Source organism: Cuculus canorus, chromosome 6, assembly GCF_017976375.1.
Source record: "Cuculus canorus isolate bCucCan1 chromosome 6, bCucCan1.pri, whole genome shotgun sequence".
NCBI lineage: Eukaryota > Metazoa > Chordata > Aves > Cuculiformes > Cuculidae > Cuculus > Cuculus canorus.
In genome coordinates, this window is record NC_071406.1 from 4,214,975 (window position 1) to 4,224,394 (window position 9,420).

Here is a 9,420-nt window from a genome sequence, read left to right on the forward strand (position 1 = left end):
GGGCTAGGCATTATCAAACACTGCTGTTTTCTCTTTTTCTGGCTCCAGGAACAGGAAGAGAACAGACTTACTCTGTTGGATTCCTGCAGCGGTAAGTACTCATCAGCCACCTTGTCTTGAGTTGAACCTTTGAGGTTCTCGTGGGATTCCTTAAACGCCAGGATCACGGTATAGCACAAAGGTTTTTCAAAGCTGTCCTGGAGAATGACTTTCTATACTCCATGGAAAGTCCAAGAATTCTCCATTGAGAGGATCTACAGTCGTTCTGTCTCAAACCTACCTTTAGCATCTGCATGAACCACAGTTCAGGAGAGAATAAGCCTCGGGCTAACAATGTAAGAAACATTCATTATTAAACCCTATTTAAGACTAGAAAAGAAACCAGACTTAGGGCAAGGAAAAAGATTTTTTTTAACTTCATTTGACTTACGGTGTGTAAAAGCAGGTTTGACCTACTGCAAGTTGGGTTTTTTTCTTCTTTTTGAGGCAGGAAGTACTTTGGTATATAGGTACATTTAGCAATTTCAGTCCAGCATAGACTTTGAGTCTCATACTCAAAACCTGCATAGCTCTTAGTGAAGTTCTACATGCCTTGATGTAGGTGAGATTGAAGATGTGGAACTGCGTCCTTGGGAAAGATGTGCTTTTTTCCAGCATAAAATTACACCTAAGCTCAAGTCAAGCACATGAGTAACATGGGGGGACTACTCAACATCTGACTGCAAGACTCTGAATCACCAGGGCCTTAGTTACCACAACGGCTACTGTAAAATGTCACAGCACCACCACCAACACGCCAAACAATGCTGTTCTTTTCTTTCCCTGTTAAGAATAGGTTTGCTCATCCATATTGCAAAGAAAGAAACATCTTTAGGCCCAAATTGGCAACCGGTCATTAAACAACTGACTTTGATTCACATGAGCAACGTTACTTGCTTGAGTAGTAAAAGCAAAACCAGAACCTTAGTGGACAACTCATCATAATTTTAGGGTGACAACACTGAAGCCAATGGAGCGGTTTGTAAGTTGAGTTAGACACAAAAGAAGACATTCATTTGCCCAGCCAAACGGCAGCATGGATGTTAATACTTAACAAAGATCGTTAAGTGTTTTCACTCAATAAAATAATCAGCAAATATTATACCATTTTGAAGCACAATGAAAAATGTCTCTTTTATATCTTTACCCAGCTCTAAATGAGATAAAAGCCTTCAATGTATTTTGGAGCGTTGGTTGACAAGTAATGAAAGTATAAGAGTTTGAAAATCCTGAATGGTGCGCGTGCAGTCCACTGGCTCCAGACATACATCTACAATCTGGAGTTGTGCAGCCTGAAATAAACACAGCTGTGTTTATTTGAATGTGTGATCCCATGTACATGCTAGAAAGTTCAAATAAATGCACTCAGCGCGATGATGCTGTAAATGCAGCGAGTGCATTTGTCAGATGTGTGATGATGCAATCTCTTAAATAAACACAACTGTTTTTTTGACTCCTGAGCTACATAGACATAAAAATATATGTTCATTAATTGAAGCTGGTAAAATGAAATCCAAAACAGCTATAAGATCTTAATTGAACCTTAAGTGAAAATTCACTTGTTGTTCTTACATCTAGAATAAATAAGTTCTGTGTGTTGGTATTAAGCTTATGGTGTAACTTCTAGACAATAATAGTCTAATGTAATAGATGACCATCAGTTCTGGTTTTAGTAACCTGATCCTTTTTTTTCCAAAGATGGCCTGTTGTCTAAGATCAACTTGAGAAATTATAGGACAGCCCCAATTTTTAACCTCATCAGCTAAAGAGTAAAAACTATCTTACAGCTAAAACATCTTTATTTGGGATGTGGGATTTGTTCAGTGTTCAACAGAATAATAGTCAAGAAGAAGTAGTTTCTGTTGAGCTGAAAAATATATGAAGGAAAGAGAAAAACTGAACAAACGTAGATGCTATCAAAGCCGCTGTTTTACTCAGAGTTAACATTGGCTCAACGTTTCACTATAAACTCATTCAGAACATCAACTTACTGGAAAAAAATCCTCCACTTGAGAAATATTGAATAGTCACCGATGAGTCAGAAGTTGGAAGTGGTGACACCACTACACACTATTTAAAAGGCTTTCTTTTCAATTCCATCTGACTCCTCTGCAACCCTAAATAACATCACTGCAGAAGTGTCGTAAAGCTTTTTCATTCGTCTGAAGCATATATGCATGAGTTGTACAAATGGTCTTGAGAATGGTTACTGCAGAATTAGACCATCAAATTTCTTGACTTATGTGCTTTAAAATCTTGCCCAAAAGATGGCACTAACATTGTTTTTAGCAACATATATTGGATATAGATTTAATTCTTTCCCCTTTTAAGAGTATCTTCAAAATGGTCACAAGTAGATGTTGGAAGAACGTGCTTAATATGAACTACTACGCCAGCCAACAAACGCTATATAGAATTTAAGCTTCCTTCACATTAGGATCATCAGACAGTGCACACAGAGACTGTTGCTGGACCAGCAGATGAATCTGTCAAAGTCAGAGATGCTGAGTTCTGAAACTTTCATCTCAACCAAGACTATTTAAATCTACGTAATATGCCATACAATATACTAGAATGGTTATCATACATTTAAATCATACACTATTAAATCTCTTGAAAAGTATGCTAAGACTAGATCAACTTCGTTGAACAATTTATATCTGATTTAAAATATTCAAAGAAGTATTACGCTGTTGAATTTTATTATCGGTAATTTATTTCGAGTTTTAAAATATTTAAATTACATGCAGTATAAGGAATGGCAAATAGTTTGCATGTCTCCTCCAGCAGTGGAAGCACCTATTTACAATACTTTCACAGTTTATGTTTACATGGTTATTTTGAGTATGCACAAAGACCATCTTTCTTCTTTTCACTATCCAGGTCATGTTAATGGGCTTGAGAAGGAGAGCACGAAAAGAGCTAAAAACTTTCCACTGATCTGGCAAGAACGGAGCATTTGACAAGCAGAGGACTCAGGTAGGGCTACCGTAATTCACAGCAGCATCAGGGAGAAAAATACTGCTGGCTTCAGTCTTGTTCCCACTGCAAAGAACAGAAAAAAGATCTGTAAAGAGTCAGGCCCAGCTTACATCATCAGGATCTATCTGCTGATTCTTATTTTCATGTCATGCTCCTCCCGTAACAACATAACTCATACAGCTTCCAAAACCCCCAAAACATTAAGGTACCGCCATAAAGTTGAACATCAGATAAAACCAGAGAAAGTTACATGAGAAGACAATGAGACAAATGGGTCAGCGCGATAGCTATGACCAAATCATTGTCCGGTCTTTCACAAGCACCATAATGAAAGAAAGATTTCAGCAGCAGAGCAAAGTAAGTTGAATGAGAGAGCTTGGAAACCGAATAGAAAGGCAGCAGATAAATGAAAGTGAGAGGTTATGAAAGGCTACTTCACGATAGGTCTTGAAAGAGAAGTCAAACAGCTTATGCTCTATGCAGTCAACACGAGAAATGTTATGGGGTCCAGGAGAGAGCAGCTACAGGTTGAAGCTGTGTTAGAAAGTGGCAGGAGACAATGGAGAGCTTGTGATATGCTGGGATGGAAAAGCCCATTGAGAAGAGAAGCCAAAGGGAGATAGAGCAAAGCAAAGAAAGGGGTAGATGGTCTGGGGGCACAGCAGAGAAATGGAGAAGTAGTGAGAAGGAGACATGTGAGCAGTGAAGAAATAGCTAGGACTGGTGCTAGGATACTGGTAAGGGAGGTGAGGAGGATCCACACGTACTACGCTTCTCTTTGTGGGAGCCGTGTAGCAGCATTAATCCAGGGATCCATACTTGCTTGTATTGAATTTAGCCCCGAAATGAGGAAAAGAGGGAGCTGAATTACGCTGAAATGATGTACATATAGCTTTCCATCCTAAAAAAAAAGGTACCACCAATGAGGAGGAGGAGGAACTGCAGGAGCTGCCCCAGTGCACATTTAATACTTAACACCACTTCCTTACAAAGTTGAAGTAATTTATGTCCCCAGCATGCTGCCCTTCTGCTGACAAACCTCTCCTGAAGTCAGTTAGTTAAAGGAAAAGGAAGGCCACCGGCTTGGGGAGGGAAGACCTCGCCACTCACTTTTACCTTTTGTTTTAGTTTCCCAGAGACAGAATCAGGTTTCCTTTTAGACTTGTATTTTTGTTGTTGCATCTGGAGCAAGCCAATCTTTATACAGTCCAACTCACCCTCCTCCACCCCTTAATCTCTGTTTTTCTTAGTGGGAGGAATTAGTCAGGGAGAAAGAGAAGCGAGGACTGAGCACTCTACATCAAAATAGTAACAGAGGCATCATAAGGAAATCGGGGAATTCACAAAAGTGAAAAATTAGATAGAGCTACTGAGGGTGCCAAGTACAGGTGGGTTCTCTCATATTAACATAAAACCCCTCAGTTAAGAGGAATCAGAAGAGCACAGCACCAATTATTGTAAGCTGCCATTGCCACTCCAGTCGAGGCTCTGTTCAGTCTGAAAAAAAAAAAAAAATAAAATCTCACATCATGTTAGAAGGGCCTGAAAATCCCCAAATCATTGCTGGGAAACTCCCCACAACAATATCCCTGCACGTAGAATTTTTGTTGCTCTACAACACAGCAAAACATCTAAATGCAACCAGTTCCTTTTGCACAAAAGGAGGGGCACACATCTGGTTACAACCCCAGCGAGCCATGGTGCAGGAGCACACCTGGGAAAAAGATCTCCTGTAGCAGAGTGCTGGACCATAACAGGACTCTGCTGCCCCTTCCAACCCCCCTGCTTAATGAATTTTTCAAAAACCAAAGGGAACTGCCATCCTAACAACAGGAACTGGACAATTTGCAGTAGGTGCTACGCATGGTAGTGCTAGTAGCAGCAGGAGTGCCATGAATATGGAAGTGAGGAGCTAACAGGAGGAAGAGACATTTGGAGAGAAGGATCTTGCTCAGCTTCTCATAACAAAAACTAGTTTTAAAATCTTCAGCAGTGAAGCAAATGGGTAGGGTGTCACCGGTTCAGCTGAAAACTCACTTGCACCTTATGGTCACCATCTGTGCTGTGGAACGTTTTCAACCTTGACAAAGCAGACTTGTCCGAGGATATTTCCTCTCTTTGAAATAAGAGAATTAGCTGTGGTAAAACCGGAACCCGTGTTGGCACATCTACACTCAGGCGATCTCTGGAAAAAAAAAAAAAAAGTATATCATTGCAACAAGCGTCTGGTTGCCAACCTGTAAAAAATAACACCCCGGCACCCCCGGCCAGCTCCAGCTGTGTCACTGCTGAGCAACACCAAAGGCCACTGTCTCTCCCCCCTCCTTTTTAAAATATGAAGTGCCTTTTTAAAAGCCCATGAGAAGAAAGAAACATGCAGCAGGTGGTCACATCTGTGCCCATCTCCCTCCATTCTGAACAATTTGCTCCTCAGTGCTCTCAGTGAGGAAAAGGATGGAAATTCCAGCCGTGAAAGGAGGATGAGGGTGGGTAGAAGAGGACAAGGGCAGGCACTCCCGCTCACATCTCGAGGAGGAACTGAAGAAGATCTTAAAGCCCATGAGATGTTTGTCCTTTTTCTTGCTCTATCTCAGTGTAACCGTTGTGGGAGAACTGCCCCAGAGCTTAACCAGCTGACAAGCACACAACTCAACATGTGTTTCAGATATGTATGCACAGCCATGAACATAGAGATGGAAGAGACCACATAAACATGAAACCTAAATGGTTTCCTTTTGATTTGCCCTTTGTTTGAGAATTCTCCACTGGCTGTGATGGCATTCATAATACTGCTGCGTATTTTTTATACTGTGTATTTTTCAAAGAACTGAGTGAATGACCCAAGTGGCGACTCCAGCTCTGCACAGAGCCTTTCATTTCAATTCATTTAACATGTTGATAATACCTTAAGTGTTGTAAGGCTCCTGTGTCGAGCTGGAGAGCAACAATGCAGACTTGCAGCTCCTCTCTGCTTCTGCTAGGATTTTCCAATGTGAATTTGGATAAATGGTTTAATCATCCTGGGCTTTGGTCCCTTCAGCCTGCAAAACAGGAATCATAGAATCATAGAATCATAGAATCATAGAATCATAGAATAGTTTGGGTTGGAAGGGACCTTAAAGATCATCCAGTTCCAACCCCCCTGCCATGGGCAGGGACATCCCACTAGGTCAGGCTGCCCAAGGCCCATCCAACCTGGCCTTGAACACCTCCAGGAACCAACTGACTTCCTTACCTCAAAGCTTTATTGTGAGGATAAATTTGTGCATACAACTGCAGAGTATGTTTTTGGGAGCCAGAAAATACTTGCCTAAATAGATAGATCCAGTAGTCCATCTTCTGAAGAGATAACAGTGCTCTGCTCTCCCTGGTCACCACCCTGAACATCAGAGACATTCTTAAACTTTGGCTTTTGAGGAGGTACGCAGCCAATTACCACCACAGCCAAGCACAAAATGTTTAATCTCTTCTACTTTTAATTGGATTTTTGTCCCCGATTTCTGAATTTTACTTCTTCCCCAAATTCTCCCATTCCTCCCCATAAAGAGGTGGAACTCCACCTGGCTACGCTTCAGCAGACATAAGCAGCACTGTTGGGCTAATTAGAATCCAATTAACATAGTCAAATTTAACCACTTAACTTCCAGTTCTGGTGGGCAATGTCACACGCTCCAGTGACACAGGAAGTACTACGATGTGAGTTAAGCATCATTAGGTAAAGGCAACCTATAGAGACACAGGATGGCAATTGTCTGCCTGCAGAAACCACAAGAAAGGGCACAGCTCTCACCATCAAGAGGTTCAGATGTAACTCTGTCCTTTAAAATGTGTGACAATGACTCAGAACGAGGAACACAAGAAAATCTGCCGAAAAAGCAGTTTGTCACAATGTGGGATTCGTTTCTTCTACAGCTATAACCTCAGTTTCCTGATTCAGCAACTTTGATGCCTATAAATTAAAGAAATAAAGTAAAATGGCAATGTGTTTGCATGGGATGGAGGTAAAACCAGATCCAAAAGGAAAAGCACTTTGGTGGTCAGGAAATGCACTCTAACGTGCCTGGATTAAAGATTAGTGGCACTAGTGAAGTTAAGAGAACCCTCATACGATCATTAAGCTTATCAAAGCCTTAGTAAGATTCAAACATGGGTGAAATATAAGGCCAAGTGAAGTCAGGGTGATACTCCCAGCCTCTCACCACGTGCTCCTAAAGCGCCCAAAGCCCAGCACTGGGGCTGAAAAGCAAAAACAAAATAGAACAGATAAATAATAAATTAAATAACATAAGTTAAAGCCTCCTGGAAATGAAAACTGATTAGCCAGATTTCACAGAGGGTTTCAATTAAGTCTGTTTCTCATTTTTGTTTATCTATATTTAATACTGATAAATAATGTTATTTCATTACAAGTCTCTGAAGCGTGTTTCAAGCCTTTCTTAAAGGGATAGTCAGGCTTGAAAGAAATCATCACCTATGGATTCTGGGTTAGTAAAACAGAAAAAGCACACATTTTTCTCCACTAACAGCGCTTGTGTGTTTTCTTGCACTGTTTCTCCTCTGACTTTGGAGATGCTGGAAAGAGAGCTTTACTAAAAGTCCTCATCTTCTCCCTGCATTGAAAACCTAGAATAGTGGCAACTGCTGAGCTTAAATGCTGGTTTTCATGATTAATTGATTCACCTTCAAAGATAAGAGAGGAAGGCCTGAGAGGACTAATTCAATAGCTTCCCATCTCACACGGCCCACGTGCCCTTGGGACCTGAGGATGGGGGAGGAGGAGTTCAGCCCTGCCGTGTGGCTTCTCTCCAGCGTTACCTGCTCCCACCCTCATCACCTGCTTCTATTTACACAGAAAGGATGCCAATACTAAACAGCCTCTTCTCATCTAATTAGGTAGCAGTGATGACCACCGGCAAGCTTTTTTCCATCACACGGTGACCCCTACCCATCCTTGCAGTGCCATCAGCAGAACTTCCCTGGGTTCAGCTGCTGGAGATCAACATGATGTCCTGGAGATAGGCAGGTGAAAAGCCCTCCTGGATGCCTGTTCTTTAATTAAAAAATGTGTGAGGTGAAAAAGGGGCAGCACTTTCAGTTAATGGGCATTTGCTTTACAGAAGACAGAGCTTTACACACAGCACCAGCACGTGGGTGAGTGTTTTGGCTCCACGCTTTTCGTGGAGGTCATCCTCCTGCTCCTGGACAGTGGTTTGACAGCCACGTACCATGACTTCATTAACGCTGAAAACATTGTTGATTTCTTAGAACTCCTTAACACTATTTAATTGCGCAATTTAACCCAGGTGGTCTCCACAGAAGTTTTTGCCTTAGGCCTGGAGAAAAGCAGGGAGGAGAAAACAGCAAATTTGCTATGTCCATGCATGGGAAGAGTTAGGAAAACCCAGATGAGACATGGAGAAACGAGGTGTTGCAATTGCATGTTTCATATCAGCTCCTGCAGCCCTAGGGGAAAGTCTCGGCACAGCCAGCCTTCTGTGGAAGTGTCCTCCTTTGCATGGTGCTATGCCAGTCAGAGCATGGGGGGACACCGCAGATGCTGATGGCGTAGCTAAAATGATCTGTGGAGGCTGTGGCTGGGGACAAAGTGGAGACGTTTCTTCTGCGAAGACGGTATTCAGAGTTTGTCTTTGGATAACAGTATGTGTTTTACAGGCGACGCACTTATTAGTGGTGGCTTTGAGGACTAGGATGCTCTAAACTGTGGAGGCTTTTTTTTTGCTGGTAGGATTTTGAAACGGAAAGGACTGGGATTCTCTTTGATTTCTGAAGGGTCCGGGTGACTATCCATTGTGTAATATAGGTGTGCTGTAACCGCTGGTACATCAGTGAGATGTTTTCCCCTAGGAGACAAGCATGCTAAAGTGGAGAGGTATGAACTAGATGATCTTGAAGGTCCCCTCCAAAGCAAACTATTCTACAACTATATGACTCTATGAATGCTAATCCAGAGAACTTTTATTTGAATACCAACGTGAAGAAAAATGGGGTGTCTTCAGGAGGGAGGGAGGCAGCACCGCCTGGAGCTGCGTGGTGGTGGTTGGTGCTACTAGACCTGCTGCTGCATTCCTGGCTCACAAGCTGTAAATCATTTTGCTGAACTAGGATGACCTTGTTACTCCAAATGGAGCCACTTTTTCTGCCCCCGGATTTTATCCAATTGTCTGTTTGGCAACCTGAGCAGCACAGTGTCTCCAGCTGGACTGCTGCATGTCTGAAAGACTAAGGCTGTCTGTGAGCAGATGGGAATGTTCCTGTGTTTCTGTCTCCAGCTCTCAGGGACCCGACTGAGATTCACAGTCCTCAGAATGCTGAAGGAGGGTGCCCAAAAAATGCCATAGAAAATACAGCTGGAAAGCCATCTCTTTTTTTACTCACTTT